This window comes from Hibiscus syriacus, unplaced genomic scaffold, assembly GCF_006381635.1.
Source record: "Hibiscus syriacus cultivar Baekdansim isolate YM2019G1 unplaced genomic scaffold, ASM638163v2 tig00002840_pilon, whole genome shotgun sequence".
In the NCBI taxonomy this organism is placed as follows: domain Eukaryota; kingdom Viridiplantae; phylum Streptophyta; class Magnoliopsida; order Malvales; family Malvaceae; genus Hibiscus; species Hibiscus syriacus.
The window spans coordinates 10,069,603-10,086,799 of record NW_024061947.1 but is presented as its reverse complement, the minus strand read 5'-3'; the positions used below and the strand labels follow the sequence as shown (position 1 = coordinate 10,086,799).

Sequence of the window (17,197 nt, the reverse complement as noted above, 5' to 3'; positions counted from 1 at the left end):
TGTGATCATCAATGAATGTGATGAACCATCTAGATCCTGAGGCTGTTTTTACTCGTGAAGGGCCCCAAATATCACTATGCACAAGAGAAAAAAGTTTTGATGGAATATACTTTAAAGATGGATAAACAGATCTATGATGTTTTGCCAATTCACAAACTTCACACTGAAAAGAAAAACCGTCCTTTTTTTTGAAAAGATTTGGAAACAAATATTTCAAGTAATTAAAACTAGGATGGCCTAACCTATAATGCCACAACATTATTTCATTCTCACAAGACAAGGTAGTGAAGCATCTTGATTTCTGAACTTGTTTATCTGAAGGATTTTCCGTGACCAAGTGATAGAGTCCATCAACCTCCTTAGCATTGCCAATCATCTTCCCCGAACAAGAGTCCTGAAATTCAAATCCAGCAAATGTTATTGTAGCAATGCATTTGCAATCATGAATAATACGATTAACAGAGATGAGATTGCAAGAGAGCTTTGGGGGCATGTAGGACATTTAGTAATGTGAGAGATGGAGAAATAATGATAGAGTCTTTTCCAACTATAGAGGTTAGGAACCATCAGCAATTTTTACTTTCAGATTACCAGATAAAGGAAAATAAGATGAGAATATGGAGGAACTACCGGTCATGTGATCTGTTGCCCCTGAATCTATGATCCAAGGGTTTGATTTAGAACCGGCTATGAAAGTTGTAGGATATGTACCTTTCTGGGCTAATGATGAAGAGGCAATATAAGATGATGGGTTAGGAGTGTTGGATATGGAATGAGAACTCATTAGTTGATACAATTGCTCTAGCTGTTCTTTGCTGAAAGCAGACGGTTCTGAGGCAGGTTTCGGCTCTTCAGAAGCATCTTCAGATGAGGCATGGAATCTCTTTGCATTACGAGAATTTCGATTGGCTGAAAAATTCTCGGCTGGCTTCCCGTGTAGCTTCCAACACTTGGCTTTAGTGTGTCCCGGCTTGTTGCAGTGCTCGCAGATTAGCCGATCTCTGTCGTTCCGATGATCGTTGCGACGTGGTGGCTGACCCAAGAACAAGGCAGAAGACTCGGTGGGATTTGGTGAGTGGCCTCCAAGCATGACTGTCCGCCGGCTCTCCTCTCGTCTGACTTCGGAGAAGACTTCTCTTGTGCTTGGTAGTGGTTCACGACCAAGAATGCGCCCTCTGACTTCATTCAATTCCTTGTTAAGGCCGACTAGGAATTCGAAGACACGTTCTTTTTCTACCATCTTCTGGAATAGAGCCTTGTCCTTAGCACAACTCCATTCGTAGTCGCTGAACATGTCAATCTCTTGCCACAAGGTTTTGAGGTCGGTGTAGTATTGAGTGACAGTTTTTTCTCCTTGTTTTAGCCTCCATAACCGAGTTTTTAGCTCAAACCATTATCCTGCGTTCCCGAGATCAGAATATGTCTCGTTCACAGCATTCCAAATGTCATGAGCAGTAGGTAGGAAGAGATAAGTTCTCCCTACACTTGGATGCATGGAATTTATGAGCCAAGACATAATCATCGAGTTTTCTGCCTCCCATCTTTCAGATTCTTCATCTTCTTCGGCAGGTTTCGTAGTGGTACCTAAGAGATAGTCGAATTTTCCACTGCCACGAATAAACAGTTTCACAGATTGTGACCACTGTAAGAAATTTTTCCATTCAACTCATGAGAAGTGATGGATATGTTTTGGAAGGATTCAGTGTTTATGGTGATACCAGAGGTATCATCGTAGGGTTTGGCTATTTCTGGCTCGGATACCATATAGTCGAAAAAAACTTGTTCCGAATGAATCTCTTTTATTTTTGCCGAATATGGCTGACTTAAATAGAGTTTACAATATAACAACTTTACATAAAAAGATGCATAAAATTAGCAACAGAATAAAATTGATTCTATCTAATTAAAACTGATCTTATCTAATAACTAACAGAATAAAAAATTGATTCTATCTAATTAAAACTGATCCTATCTAATAACTATCAGAATAAAATATCTAGTTAACAATCATAATATTTAATTTAGATATTCTCGACAAAAAGCAATGGCCTGTTAACAACCCAACTATTGGTGGAGGGAACCATTAGAATTGCAGGGTGAAAATGAAAAATCGCAGTTGAGAAAAACATAAAGAATAAATCAGGATTTGTTCTCAGGGTACATTTGTTATTGTACATAGAGCACATCCAGTCACTATTCCTACGAATTTCAAATTCTTATATAATTTAAAGTATTTTATTTTTAATTTTTATTGGGAATCTATTTTCGTCTCTCTAAAGTTTATAAGTTCATCCCTAACATAAAAATATGTCTAAAATAAAATTCTGCTGCCATGAGCATATTAGACTTTGAACGAGATGGATTACTGCTATAATAAACCAAGAGTAATAAAGATGGGGGAAATTCAATCCAATCAACGAAATCAGGGAGTAATCAACTGAGCGGAGCGATACAAATGCCGTCAAATCACAATCAGATCCATTTTCAGACAATAATTAGAAGCCAGGGAGTAATTAAGCAATCATATATACAAAAGCAAAACCCTAACCAAAAACATGATCAATTTTAAAGAAAAGGGTAAAATACAAACCAATGGCTCTTCCTTTAGCAACGACATTTTTTCCGTTTCTTCAAAGTTCCTCCGTCGGCTGTTCTTGTGATTATTTTCTGATGGTGATGATTCCTTGACACAGTCTCCGTCGCCCTACTTGTAGTGCTTGGGTTCGGTCGGGTCTTCCTAATCCAAAAAACCAAAACAACTCCATGGGTAGGTTTTCTTTGGTCTTCAATCTGATATTGGATTGGGTTGTTTTGTTGGGCCTTTTATCAGTTCAAAACTTCCCCCATTTATAACCCGATTTGGTTTATGACCCGATTTACTCGAAATCGAGTTCAACTCGTTAATTATAAAATCAAAATAAAATAAGTAAACAAACTCCTTAAATACATCATTTGGAAATAAAAATAATAAGAAAATAAAAAATAATTTTCAAATTTTATTTTCAAATTAATTAAATATGGAATTAAAAGAATTGATGACTTACCATGTAAATAAATCCTATCAAAATCATTAAGGACTACACAACGTCTGATCGAAAAGCGAGAAAATATAAAATTAATACGTTTGTGAACAGCTCAATCCACACTGAAAACGAAATGGTATATAACATTTTTTTATATATTATGTTTAATGTAAAATTTAATTTGGTATTGTAATTAGATATTAATCTTTACTGATATAGTTTAATATTAAATATTTTTATATAATTAAATATCTATTTTTCTCATACATAATTACATTTTTAATTACACATATTCACTAATTTATATTTATAATTTCAATATTATATTATACATTTACAAGTTAAACATTAAAATTGTATTATTTATTTATCTAGTTACACTAAAAATATTAAACAATATATTCATATATGCCTAATTTTAAAAATATGAGATATTGTACGAACCAAGCGACTCCAATGATTAAGGAATTATTTTTATGTCTAGAGGTTTCGAATTCAAGTACGACATCTCTAAGAATATTTGAGTTTACATTGTCAAATATCATAAAATTCTCTACGACGCTCTACGAGCAGAGATGAAAACCACTAACGACGAGGATCATTAATTTAATTTATAAACATTTAAATTCAAAAGTGTTGAACTATGTTTCGATATAACAATTTAAGGCAAAATGGTTTTTGGACTTAAATTGAATTTACAAAATGTATTTGGACTTAATTGAATTTATTCAAAAATTACAAAAATAATTCAAAGTTCTTTTAATTTAAAATTGAGCACAAAAATGTTTTTATGAATAGTAATTTAAAATTGAGCACAAAATTTGAGCAGAGATGAAAACCACTAACGACGAGGATCATTAATTACAAAAATGTTCTTTTAATTTTAAAAATGGTTTTATGAACAGTAACCCGAGGCTCAAAAATTCCAGTTTGTAAAAGGGGAACCGATTCCCCCCAAGGGGGTACCGATTCCCTCACTGTTCATCAGCCCAACGGTCATAATATTTGAATATTATGAAGGGGTATCGATTCCCTATGAAGGGGTACCGATTCCCCCCCATTCTGGGCAGCCTATTTTTGTAGAAAAATCATTCCCAAACGGCTCCAAAACATCCCCAACGGCTAGATATGACTTCAAACACATTCCAAGCTATAAATACAAGCTAAGGACACTTGAAGAAGCAAGAGAACAACTATCCAAGCAATCAAACACAAGAGAATAGTTTTTCAATCTTATTTCATCTTTCTCTTGTAAATATTTTGTTCTTGTGAGCTCAATCTTGTAAACACCTACCTTAGAGAGGTTTTCTTGTTTACACTTATTATCCTTTTGTAAAGGGGAAATGTTCTAGCTTAGCCCGTGTAAAAGCTAGGGAAAGGTTCTAGCTTAGCCCGTGTAAAAGCTAGGGAAAGGTTCTAGTTTAGCCCGGAAAAACTAGGGAGTTTGTAAGGTTACTCTTTATCCTCAAAAGAAAGAACAAATTAGTGAATTTGTTGGAAAATCCTTGGTGAGGAGCTAAGGTAGTGGACGTAGACTTTGATTGAGAAAGTCGAACCACTATAAATCATTGTGCAATTCTCTATCTTTCAATCTCCTTACTCGCTAAACACAAAACCGTTCCGACCCCTCTTTGCAAATCGTTCTGGTTGTCATTTCGAGCTTCCGAAAATCCTAATAAAAAGGACTCAATATATAATTATAAATTAGACATAAATTATTTAAAATAAAGGGTAAATTATATTAGTGACAACTAAGTATTTCCCCTTTTCATTTTGACCAATATTTTTGAAATTTTGTCAATTAGGTCACTCAACTATTTAAATGCATGCAATTAAGCCACTTTCCGTTGATATTTAACGGAGAAGCTGATGTGGCAGTTAAAAAATTTGATATAATTGCACATTGGGTCATTGTTACTTATATATTCTATCAATTTTGTCCTAATTTTAATAAATTAAAATAAACCTAACCCTCAAATATTTAATTTTAACATATTTTAAAAGTTACTACATATTCTATATTTATAACAAAACAAAATTTTTACTAGAAACTCCATTTATGGCTCTTAGAATCATCCCGTCGATAGTACCATAATCTATTTTGATTTTAAGAAAAATATAGTTGATTAGCCTATCCATATAAAGTTCGCTAGACAATTTTTATCCTACTACTATTTGTAAATGACATTCTACTATAAAAAGATTATATAGTCTAACCTGTAAAACTAATACATTTTTGTCCAAAAAATTTCTAATAAAAAAAATGACATATTTCTTCACATTTGACACAGTCTTCCTTTAAAATTTTAAAAAAATTATCTCCTATCATAAAATTTTATGTATATCTTTAATAAAAATTTATACTGATAAGATTCTCGGTGGACTTAGCATGGGAAATTTTGTATAAGAGATTGACCTATATCAAAATGGCGATAAATTTAGTTTGCTTTAAATTTAATATCATAAATTATTGATTGAGTTATTCAAATTTTTAGAAAAAAAAGTTTTGTTACAAATTTTGTTTTGTTATAAATATAGAATATGCAATAACTTTTAAATTAAAATAAATTAAAATAAAAAGTTCAATTTGGGTCATTATACATGGCGTCATTTTATTTGAGGGTTAAATTTATTTTAATTTTACTAAAATTATGACCAAATTGATAGAATATTAAGTAACAATGACCATTTGTGTAATTATACCAAATATTTTAACTGCCACATCATCTTCTCTGTTAAATATTAACGGCAATTAGCTTAATTGAATGCATTTAAATAATTGAGTGACTTGATTGACAAAATTTAAAAATATTAGTCAAAATGAAAATAGACAATAATTAGGTGGTTACTAGTATAGTTTACCCTTTATTTTAAATAATTTATCTTTAAATTATAACTAATTTTAATATACGTTGAATGCTTTAATATTTAAATTTTATAAATTAAATTAATAGTACTCGTTGTTAGTGATGCTCATTCCTGCTCGTTGAGCGTAGAAGAATCATTCGTAAAATGTCTATGAGTCTTTTAAACAAATATTATCTTATAATCTTTATAAATTAATAATTTTTTGAGATATCTAATTACACTAAAATAATAATAATTTTATAATAATAAAAAAATATTATTTAATTATCAGGAAGGAAAGTGATAATGGAGATCTATTAAAATGATATTTAACTACATCAAAATAAAGTACAACATGCTACAAAAATATCTTGTACTACTTGGATACAAGGAAAGGGCAAATAGATATCTATCATTAAAAGTTTCAACAGGTGTCCAGTACAAACACTGCTTGGAGGTTTTTTAGGGTTAACTACATTATTATTCATATCTTTGATTTTTATTTACTTTTGATCACTGATTTTAAAATACATAAGATATAGTCACTTACGTTTTTATTTATATAATTTTTTTTAGTTAAGATTTAGTCATACTTTTAATAAGTTAAAATAAATTATATAATTTTAAATGAAAATAAAAAAAAAATTTAAAATTAAGTTAATAGTAAAATATATTTAATAAGTTAATATAAAAAGTTAAGTTAATATATAAAATTATTAATATATTGAGTAACAGGTATCCGGTTCATAATTTTTTATTTTTTATTTAAATTATATTATTTAAAAAAAGTTATATAAAAATTATAAAATTTAAAGTTTATAATATATATATATAATCCAAAAATTCAAATTACATAATTGAAATAAAATTTATTAAAATTTAAAATAAATAAATAAATTAAATTCAAATGTTTTGAAGTTATATAATATTTTAAAATAATTTAGAATGTTAATGTGAAATAATTTGTGATCCATGCTTGACCAGAAACCAGATATTTTTTAACTGGGTCATGGGTCAGTTCAATTGGATCAGGTATTTTTGAACAACTTATTGGCATGAAAGTGGGCATTTGATTGAGGTTAAATTATTTTAATTTATTAAAAGTATGACTAAATTGAGAGAATATGTAAAACAAGGAACAAATGTTTGATTATATCAAAATATTTAACTGTGAAAACAACAGTTAACTCAGTAGGACTACATCTAATTAAATAAAAATAAAGATCATATATTATGTATTTTGAAATCAATGACAAAAAATAGATAAAAATTATAGATAAGTTACCATCTATGTAGTTTAATTTTTTTTTTAATATATACAGATATGGATGTCGGCGATACAAGGTTTTGATTTGGAGCTTGTCTGGGCGGGTTGTCTTACGATTAGCAGATTGACATTTTGAAAACTAAGCGGAATCGCTCAAACAAATTACGATCCGCCATGTTCGAACCACCACGTAATACGGTGCTATGCGAAACGGTAGCACGTGCTTGTATCCTCTCTCTCCGCCTCCATCCAGCCTTTTAGTTCCGACAAGCCATAGATTCAAGGATTAAAAGATTATGGTATGCATGGCGGTGTCTGAATCTCTCATCTCTTTCTCCATGTTTCAGTGGCAAGAAGCATCCCTTTTGTTTTGCTTCTACTCCTCTCTTGTTCTTGAAGTCACTACCTTTAAAGTTCTAACTTTCGGTTGCGATATATTTTGTTGTCGATGGTGACCGTCGTTCTAGTCTCTGTGCAAATCCCATTGTTTTTTCTTTAAATTAGTATTTTAGTATTAGGGGGATTATTAACATTTCGATGTTATGCAATCAAGTGACAAATTTAGGGATAAAGATAATTGAGTGATTTGTGATCTGGGTTTCTTCTCTGCTTGCAGATAAACAAGCTATTTGATTCATAAATCATTGGTGAAAGATGAGGGGTGCTGTCTTGTAGCCATTGCTGCCACCATTGGCAACTTTTTGCAGGGATGGGATAATGCTACCATTGCTGGTACTCTTTCTTTTATTCACATTTACAGATTTTCAATTGGGGTAATGCTGGTTGGAGTTTATTCACTTTGAGTAATCCTTTCAGGAGCAATTGTGTTCATTAAGAAGGACCTCAATCTGGGAACTAGCCTTGAAGGATTTTGGTGGCTATGTCATCATAGGAGCCACAGCGATTACGACTGCTCTGGACCGCTATCGGATTGGCTTGGTCGACGTCCGATGCTCATAATTTCTGCCATGCTTTACTTTGTTAGTGGTTTGGTGATGTTATGGTCCCTAATGTGTATGTTTTTGTGCGTAGCTAGGCTATGGATGGGTTTGGAATTGGTATAGTTGTCACTCTTGTCCCACTCTATATATCCGAGACAGCCCCATCAGAGATAAGGGGGTTGTAAATACATTACCGCAACTCACTGGTTCCGGAGGAATGTTTTATCGTATTGTATGGTTTTCGGGGTGTCGTTGAGGACTCACCGAGTTGGAGGATGACGCTTGGGATTCTATCAATCCCTTCTCTCCTGTATTTTGCACTGATGGTCTTTTATTTGCCTGAATCTCCTCGGTGGCTCGTGAGCAAAGGGAAGATGCTCGAGGCAAAACAGGTTCTTCAGAGGTTACGTGGCAGGGAAGATGTTTCAGGTTAGATACACTTGTAAAAGCTAATAACTTAATGATGCATGATTCCTCTTATTTGACTTGATTTAGACTAATTGAAGGAGATGATCTTGCTGAGACTTCTTTGACCATGCAGGTGAGATGGCTTTGCTGGTTGAGGGGCTTGGCATTGGAGGTGAAACTTCTATAGAAGAATACATAATCTCTCCGGTTGATGAACTCGGTGAAGGTCAGGGACCTAGTGTCGATAAAGACGAAATCATATTATATGGACCTCAAGAGGGTCTGTCTTGGGTTGCCAAGCCTGTCACCGGACAAAGCATTCTTGGTCTTGCCTCTCGCAGGGAAAGCATGGTGAACCAATCTGTACCCCTTATGGACCCGTTGTGACATTATTTGGCAGCGTGCACGACAAGCTTCCTGAGACGGGAAGCAATCGTAGTACGCATTTTCTGAATTTCGGAAGCATGTTTAGTACAGCAGAGCCTCATGTTAGAAATGAACGTTGGGATGAGGAGAGCTCGCAGTGGGAAGGTGAGGATTATGCTGCTGGGAGTGACTCTGATGGCAATTGCATAGCCCATTAATCTCGCGTCAAATAGTTAGCCCTGGCAGTACTCCGAGCATGAGACGTCATAGCACTCTTGTGCAGATGCTGTAGAATCGGTTGGTAGCACAGGAATTGGAGGTGGTTGGCAGTTGGCATGGAAATGGTCTGAGACAGAAGGTGATGATGGAAAGAAGGAGGAGGGTTTAAAAGGATTTATTTGCACGAGGAGGGAATCGTGCTATCTCGACGAGAGTCCCATGTATCAGTTCCAGGTAATGATATGCCTGCAGAAGGTGAGTTTATCCAGGCTGCTGCCTTAGTGAGCCAATCTGCTCTCTATTCCAAGGAGCTTAAGGATCAGCCTCCGGTTGGACCAGCAATGGTTCATCCAGCTGAAACTGCCTCAAAAGGACCAGTTTGGGCTGCTCTCCTCGACCCGGGAGTGAAAAGTGCGCTATTCGTCGGGGTTGGGATTCAGATACTTCAGCAGGTAATCAGCTGTTATAATTTTGGAAATCTGTTGGCCCTTGGCCTTTTTATCACCCTATCATTTTCACTACATTAATTTATATTGGAAAGTACTTTTGGAAATCTGATATTTGTGTAGCTCTCTGGCATAAATGGAGTTCTCAACTACACTCCCCAAATCCTCGAGATGCAGGCGTCGAAGTGTTCTTTCGAAATTGGGGCTTAGTTCAAATTCTGCATCATTTCTTATCAGCGCATTCGCAACCTTGCTGATGCTGCCCTGCATAGGTGTAGCCATGAAACTCATGGATATATCAGGAAGAAGGTAATTTCAGCTTCTCGAATATTTGTCTCGACTCGTGATATTAAACTTAACCAAACGGAAAGAAACTAATACGATTACCGTTTGCAGGCGGCTGCTACTCACCACGATCCCCGTGGTTATAGTGTCACTAATCATCCTAGTGTTCAGTGTGATTGTGAAAGTGGGTGCGGTAGTGAACGCTGCAATCTCAACTGCATGTGTGATGGTCTACCTCTGCTTCTTTGTGATGGGATACGGACCGATACCAAATATCCTCTGCTCTGAGATCTTTCCAACAAGGGTTCGCGGCCTTTGTATCGCAATCTGTGTTTTGGTTGCCTGGATCGGAGACATCGTTGTCAGTTACCATGCCGGTCATGCTCAGTTCTATAGGCCTTGCCGGCATCTTCGGGTTATACGCGTCGTGTGTGTGATATCTTGGGTGTTCGTGTTCGTGAAAGTGCCGGAGACGAAAGGAATGCCGCTCGAAGTCATTACCGAGTTCTTTGCCGTTTGTGCAAGACAGACTACAAAGAACGAGTAATACCAGCTGCTCAGGTTTCACTATTTTTGTTGCATTCTAATGAGGAATCCCTTTTGATTCAAACATTCAAACAAACATTCAAACGAGCAGGGATGGATCTAGGTGGGGGCGGTCGCTTCTCTAAAAATCTAAATTTATTATATATTTTAGATATTTTTCCATGTAATTTCTATTAAAAAACTGTTTTCGCCTCTGTTAAAATTTTATAAGTTGAAGTTCGTTCAATAACTTAAAATCATGCTTCTTGAAATGAGAGTGTCATTTCGAATTATCTATTAACATGCAACTTTCATGTGTTACAACTCTTGGGTTCAAACAATGCTCAACGATTCAAAAGGTACACCTAAGACTATCTTACAAATGGTATTATCACACAACAAGGCTCCCACGTCATCAAGTTTTCAATTAAGTCCTCAAAACCATCACTTTCACTCATTTCTTTCTTACCCTTTAGTACAATAATTACCAACTATATAATATTCTAATCCCATATAATTTCATTAATAAGGCTCTGGTTCAAAGACCATGCAAATCCTTCACTTTAGATTCCTTTTCAATTCGGTCCTTCCATTTTCAATTATTACTTTTTGATTTTCAATTTAATCTCGATTTGAACTATTGTTATTCATCAATGAATTTAATTGGATCTAAAACATTCTCAATAGTTAAGATTTAATATTTTAATCCTTAAAGATGATCATTGAACTCAAACAAATCTTATTTCAAAATTTCCAAGTGTTAGAACTATGACAAACGTTAAAGATAGTTTGACCAAACACATAAATAGATTGTTATTTTGTTTGAGAAAAAAATATAAAAGAATCTGATACAAACAGAACATACATCATCAACATATCAAGCAACAATATAATAACTTGATATGCAAGTTAGGGGTTCAATATATTTTCTTGCAACCAACTTGAGGGGAAATGTTGAATAAAAAAGTTATATAACTAGTTAAAAAATATTTACAACTTTCAGTTAGATGTATGATTAGTTAAGACACTAATCTTTGTAAATTAAAGGTTGATATATTTATTTATTATTCATAAATAGTTTTTTTAGTTATTCGTAAATATGCTTAACTTCATGTTTATAAACGTATTCATTTCATAGTCATGAACATGTCCGTTCAGTGTTCACAAACATGTTCAAAACGTGAACATGTCCGTTCAGTGTTCACAAACATGTTCAAAAACATGAAATAAGTGAATATGAACAAACAAATCTTAATTAAATGAGTACAAACACGGATTTAAAGTTCATAGTGAACATATACCAAACACAAATAAACATGAAAAATAAACAAGCGAACATGAACGAAGATACTGTAATCCAAGTTCGATTATTTACAACCCTACATCTCAGGTGATGGGTTATTCTGCAAACATTAGTGGACCATCCACCTTACTTCAATGGACGGCTTGGAATCAAAGGCATATATTATATAGTATGTGTATGGTTTCAACAATTAACAAATTTCATATTAACGGCACAAAAAGAGTGGAATAGAATATACTATCTTTGTTAGGTCAAGACAAGAAAGTTGTTTTAAGTTAATCACTACTCTTTCCTTGATTAAGAAAATCCCAGCTAGTGGGTGATGCACTTTTTGGTTCAATCACCTGTGTATAAAATAAAAACAAGTTTGATCGTTAGTGATGCATTCAATCCAACGAACCCAATCCCCCCATTAATTTATGTTAGCAACCAACCAACTTTCACATGTTGCCAAAACCAGTAAGTTGCATTTACTCATATGTAAACAAAACCCTACTTTCCTTTCATCTTCCTAGATCCTGGAACAGAAAATTTAATGGTCTAATTTTGAGTTTCATCCTTTTACTTTACTAAAAAAATGAGATATTGGTCTTCTTACTTCAATTTTTCCAAAAGTTGGTCCTCGTATGTTATGGTACTTAGAAGTTCATCTCATTGGATAAACCTTTTTTGACCTAAGTTCATTTGTTTACTAACAAGGAGATAACTTCTCGATTATCTAATAAATAAGGTAACACTATTAGATTTATTTATTTTAATTAATCAAAATTTGATCACCATACTTTATAAGAACTAAAATGTTAATCTAATTGAATAATGTTAAATATTTTAACATAGAAACAAGTTATGCAATTTACATAAGTTCACTTGTTTACCAACCGGTTAATTTCACTGTTTTCACAAAATATGGAGATCGAATTTTGATAAATTGGAGTGGAAGTGGCTAACTTATTAATTTTTTTAAAATAGAAGAATGAAATTCTTAATTAGACCTGAAGTAATTGAATAAGTAATGCTTTCTTCATGTCTTGGCTTGCACTCAATGGGCATGGGAAAGTAGGGTTAGATTAGTTTTCACCCATTTTTAACCAAGTAGAAAGTGGTTTTAAAGTTTGAATATAATAACATATCCAAACCAATTTGTTAGACAAGAGAATGATTTTGGTCACTTTTTTTAAACCCTTAATGAGAGAGAGAGAGTGTGGTGGTGGAACAAGAATCTTAATGCCATGCCACTTAGCCCTACAGCCACCAAACAAGGGAAGGAAGAAGGAAAGAAAAGAAAAGAGAAAACCCTCCCAAAAGGAACTAAAAAAGCATAAACAGTTTCTATAGATCCTCTTCTCTTCATCACTTTAGCCCTTCACTTTCTTTCATGCCAATTTGAAGGGTCCATCTTTTTCGAACCAAATAGAAATACCAGCCCTGGTCCCAGTTTTGGCGATCATCCAACAACACTTTTCGACAGCAAAAGCAAAGTTAAATAACAGGTATCTGCCGTCAAAAGTGTGGTTGAAAAGTGATTTTGAAACCAATCTACGAAGCTAATTGATATGTGCAAGATTAAACTAGCACTAAATGTGTTTAGCATGTTTTCGAAAGCACTCTTTGATAACAAAAGACATTTCAGCCATCTAAAGCACCTACAACAAAGATGCTAAACTACCCCTAACAAAAAGGAAACTAAGAACATGCTGCAAAGATCAAACCATCTGACATGGAGGGGCCACATGGAAAGACAATCATCAACTGCGAAATAAGAATACAATAAAAGAAAATTAAACTGAAAGATGCAGAACAAAGTCCCAAGTCCCAACAGGAACAAAAAGCCAAACAATGCATATCACCTACAAGGCATAATTTATAAGTTGAGAAAATATTATGTTCATCATCCAATATCAAATACAATGATAAGACATTAAGTTTATCGTTGAGGGAGCCAATCATGGTCATGGAAGGTAATGAGAAAAAGGAAAATACCATGTTCAGCCAAGACAATATCTGTGAACTACTAAATTGCAATGTTTTGATCATGGGTATGATTCATGGTCAGTTCCAATAAACTACTGAACATGACAAATGGAAAGGGAACAAAAGAAGATGCTCAATTCAACCATTCTTTTATGTATGGGTAAAATATAAAGCATTCTTGTTACAGGAATCAGATTTCTGCCTATATACATATACATACACCAAATCAATACTATTAGATATACAATTCAAATAAATCGAAGCCTAAATGCTAGTTGTGGGTAACAGTAGTAATAACTGGAGGATGTAAATTAGCTAATGAGGAACAAAGAAGATGCTCAATTCAACCATTCTTCTTTTATTATGGGTAAATATAAAGCATTCTTGTTACAGGAATCAGATTTCTGCCTATCATATATACTACACCAAATCAATACTATTAGATATACAATTCAAATAAATCGAAGCCTAAATGCTAGTTGTGGGTACAGTAGTAATACTGGAGGATGTAAATTAGCTAATGAAAAATCTGACCGAACATAGTTAAACTTAGAAAAGAAGGGGTAAAAATCGAGGAATCCTTAAGACACACTGGCTGGCTTGGCTAGGGTAGGAACCTGTGGGCATCATCCTCACGCTCTTTCAATCTAGCTCGGAGTCGGTTCCGGATGTCGAAGCGCCAGATCCGGAAAAACCCCCGCACTTGTGGCACCTGGCGACCCCGAGAATCTGGCGGCAGGAAGGGCAGGAAGAATGGGAACCCAACCACGTGTCGATGCAGGCGACATGGAAGCCGTGGCCGCACTGCGGGAGAACCCGGATTTCGTCCCCGGCGACGAACTCTGTCAGGCAAATCGCGCAATCGGAGAATTTGGCGGAGAAATCAGCTGAGAAGGTGTCTTTAGGAAGGGACTTCAGGATCTTCTTCTTGAGGCCTTTGTTCGCGGGAGGGTCGGACGGGGAAGAAGCCGGGGTATCGGAGGCAAGCCTCCGCCGGAGAGCCGACGAAGCCAGGCGCAGCGGGCCACGGCAATGAGACCGAGGACCAAATAAGGGCGCATAGGAGAGCAGCGAGGATGACGACGAAGTCGGAGTCGACGGTGGCCTCTTGTTCGGAGGCGGCTCGGAAGTGGCCGGAGTTGGCAGCGGCGAGGAGCCTGAAAGGACGAGCCATGTGAATTGTGAAGAGCAAGAGCGAGAGCGAGAGCGAGAGAGTGTTTTGGTTAAAGTTCGTAAATTGTTGATGGAAGTATACGAAAGACTGCGTTGTGCTGTTAGTTCTATAACCTTTTTCCCGTGTATGTAATGATTTTATAGATAATTAATTATATATAAACCCACCACTCTCCTTTTCTTTTCTATAATTTAACTTATTATATAACCTTAATACTTATTTTTTGTTAGTGGATATTTGATACTTACATCTAAATTATAAAATAATTATATTTAAATATTAATTAAATCTAATGAAGATTTTTTTCTTCCAACTGAAGTAGGCACACATTTATTAGATAATTAAGCCAACATTCTAACCTACGTTTATAAATCCTTTAGCCATAACGAAAAGGAAATTATTTAACCTGATCAAGTCATATTTGGTCGAAAAATATGACTTGATCAATTTAAAGATTAGTTATAAAAATAATTTTTTATTTTATTTATAATATTAAAATTAAATATTTTATGATTTTATACTCTTGCTTGTCATGTTCTTTTGAAACACCTTTCCAGTGATTTAAAAACCGCAAAAATTGAATTGGGGATTTGAATTAGTCCATCTAATCATAAATAACCAAAACTGAATTTTTCGATAATTTGATTGATTTTATAATTTCCACAATTATTTTTGGATAACAATAAAATTTCAACTGTACTCGAACAATTTCAATCTCACGTGTCAAAATATTCTAGCAGCTTCTAATCAATCAATAGATTGACTCACTCCAACAGCCTTTTACTGGGAAAAATAGAAGGTAAAATAAATATTTTGGTACTTCAACTTAGTTCAAATATTCAGTTTAATACCTGAAGATTTTTTTTTGTTCTGATTAAGTACACAAAATTGGCTTTTATATTCAGATTAGTACATGAATTTGGCTTTTTAATTCAATTGATACTTAGGAGTTTTTAAATTACTTGAACTTGACTTCTAAGTCAAATGGGTACTTAAACTTGCTTCTTGATTCATTTAGTGATTATGCTTTTTTTATCCCAAAATAAAAATATTTGTATTTTAAAAAAAATCAAAATCTTCTAAATTTATCTTAATCTGTACGACCAAACAAAACCTACATTCAAAATAATCCAATTGTGAATCAAGAAGTCATGTTTACATATCAAATTAGACCAAAAAATATATTTAATTGAATTAAAAAAGACTTAAGTACCAAATTGAATTTTGAAACCAAATTTTATACTAAAATGTATATTTATCCAAATTAAAAAAGTTAAACGACTTGCCACCACTTTAAAATCAAATTTAAGTCAACGACGACTGCGGAAAAGATTTAGGTATGGAAAATATTCTAGATAAGCATCATCCCTCAAAATGTGGTATTTAACAACAAAATGAGGTGCCATTCTTTAAAATATTATTAGTAAGAGAACAACGAGTTGATTTAAGTGGTAAATAATTTTATATTATTTAAGTAGGTATCGAGTTTAAATTTTTGTGTATGTAAAAAATCTTCATTGGTAGATTCACTTACCAAAGCCAGGTGTGCGACCCAAATCAGTCTGTATTAATCAAGACGAAGCCTTGAAAACAAGGAGGGCAAAAAAAAAATACTATTTGCAAAAAGATTGCTTTACATATAGAGATGGACATGCATGGGTTTAGTCGGGTTGGATTTTTAGTCTACCTGACCCATGTGAAAAATATAAATCCTTCACATGACCCGAAAAATATAAATCCTTCACATGACCCGAAAAATATACAATTTTCACCCGAACCCAATTTATTTTTTAAGATAAAATCTAAACCCGACCCGATTCAAAATAATATATATATTAAAAAATATTATTTTTATTCAATAAAAATAGGGATTTGATTGAAAGAAAATAATATATAAATGATATTATTGCAATTATCCCTAAATATATAAGGTAAAATTACAATTTTTCCGGGCCAACTATTTTTCAACCTAAACCCAAAATCGACCCAAACATAACCTTAAAAAATCATCCCAAACCCGATTTTTTTTAAAAAAAATCGATCCGATCAAATCTGATCGGGTCGAAACTTATTAGGTTCGGGTCCCATACCCATCCATATTTATATATTTGATAAGATATATGTGAAATTTTCCATAAATAATTAAATTTGCAACAGTATTGGTGTACTACTTGTGTTATAATAAAAAATTATTAAAAAATCAAATTACGATATAAGAATTTAAAAATATTATTTGTTCAAAAAAAATTCGCTATGATAATTTTTTTATCGGGAAACCGTTGCATACTTTTATACCACTTATGTAGTTAGAACGGTAAAAGCGGGTAAACATCAAAAGCATGAGACAGGTATCATGATATATTTTTTTTGGGTAACAAAATAAACCACTAGGGGCTAGTGGGTAGGCTGGCTTATGTAAGCT

General features: G+C 33.8%; 2 pseudogenes; one reads left to right on the top strand and one right to left on the bottom strand.

The window, feature by feature from the left end:
- Nucleotides 1-7,302: 7,302 nt before the first annotated feature.
- LOC120157404 lies at nt 7,303-10,448 on the top strand (annotated as a pseudogene).
- Nucleotides 10,449-14,090: 3,642 nt separating this feature from the next.
- Nucleotides 14,091-14,850, bottom strand: LOC120157434 (annotated as a pseudogene).
- Between the last annotated feature and the right edge of the window lie 2,347 nt (nt 14,851-17,197).